This window comes from Triticum dicoccoides, chromosome 7B (genome assembly GCF_002162155.2).
Source record: "Triticum dicoccoides isolate Atlit2015 ecotype Zavitan chromosome 7B, WEW_v2.0, whole genome shotgun sequence".
In the NCBI taxonomy this organism is placed as follows: Eukaryota; Viridiplantae; Streptophyta; class Magnoliopsida; order Poales; family Poaceae; genus Triticum; species Triticum dicoccoides.
Window position 1 is genome coordinate 711,653,283 of NC_041393.1, and position 1,732 is coordinate 711,655,014.

The window sequence follows — 1,732 nt, forward strand, 5'->3', positions numbered from 1 at the left end:
GGCTGGAGGACCTATCATTATAGATTCCTTTTCAGCAAGGTTATCCATTCACCCATGAGGAAATTGTAAGACTTATTGTACAAGTTGTTCCTGATGGATCCTTCGTGTTTCCAGAGTCTGATCTTCACATGAAGACCATGTCAATGCTATCTCGAAGCATGCCTATGGTACTCCAATTTTCAACAAGAACATTTGAAACCCAATGTTAAATGTTTCCTGCCCAATTATCCAAACACCGTTGAATGGGTAATGTCATGAAAATTTCTCTTCCCTTTCCTAAAAGGGTTTTCTACGCTATATCCCGTCATGAATATCATGCGTTGCTTGCCCTTGGGAAGGATATACCCCCTGATATATGTGTTTAAACACATTTTCCTTTTCATTGTTCTGTTTAATCTGATAATCTTATTTTCCTTTCCATTGGTTGGTTTAACCTTTCTTGAGGTCTATATAATCAAAGCAGTATTATTCTCCTGCTTATGTAAACACCTCGGTGTACAACTCTGTCAGTAAGGCCCTGTTGAAATTGTCGATAGCATTCCGGTCACCACCGATGGACGAGAACTCTGCCTATTGGTCCGCCTCGCTCAACGAGCAGGAAAATGGTTATCTTCGTCCCTCGCCCCTGGTACCGACATTGTGCCGACATAACTGATAGGCTACCCTCTGACATGCCTTGCTATTGTGACCGTGCGAGATGTCACCGCTCCTATTTTTAACCCACATGGTGGGCCCATAACCCACAGTTCCACAGGATCGAAACCTGACTCTCCTGTACACCCCCTGTTCCCAAAGTTATTCCTCACGCGTGGCCTCGTGTGTAATTCACGAGCCACCTTCTGATGAGATCATCAATTTGGTATCAGACGCAATACTTATTCCCATTGCTCTGAACCCCTTTCACACTTCGCTTCAGGCAACGAACGATTACCTATGCGCTTGAAACTTCTATTTTGCACCTTCTTGCTATGCTCTCGATATTGTCTTAAATTTCAATTCGAGAGTTACTTTCCGCCACCTTCCTCGTTGTTGTCTACCAGATAATCTACCCTGCAGAGATCCATTCTTCAGTATACCCCCTTAATCTTTCGTTAGTACGATGAAATTTCCGAAGAAAGGATGATGACTTCATCATGATGGCCTGAAGCAGAGAAAGGAAGACATCAATATAATGGGTCGACCTCTTCGAGAAGATCAACCAAGACTGAGAAGATCCGTTAGCATTTCGTAATTAGATCCCTTCCCCCTTACTCCTGCTCCTAAATCTCGGGACGAGATTTCTTGTAGTGGAGGAGAATTGTGATGCCCGGATAATCAAGCTACAGTAACCCTCTGGTAATGATGCCACGTCACCTCGATTATTGTTGATAATCTCGTGTTAGCTCGGAACCGAACCAAATTCAAATTTGAATTAAAGTCAAAACAATTAAAGTTTTCAAAAGTCAAAACTAAATTGTCCCTAATGTGTCTGATAATCCATAATAAATGCTGGTGAAGAAATCATCTCTTAATAAAATACTTAAATGCACTAAATAAACTAAAACAATAGCAAAAACAATTATTTAAATGCTTTAAAATGATAAACAATTACAAACTAATATATTTAGGTGCCAAGTTAATTGTGACAGTGGTATAATTCCTATTACCAATTTAGGGATCATTTTTGTACTTCACAAAACTAAAATACAATCAGGAACAAAATAAAACAGAAAAGAAATAAAATACATAAAAG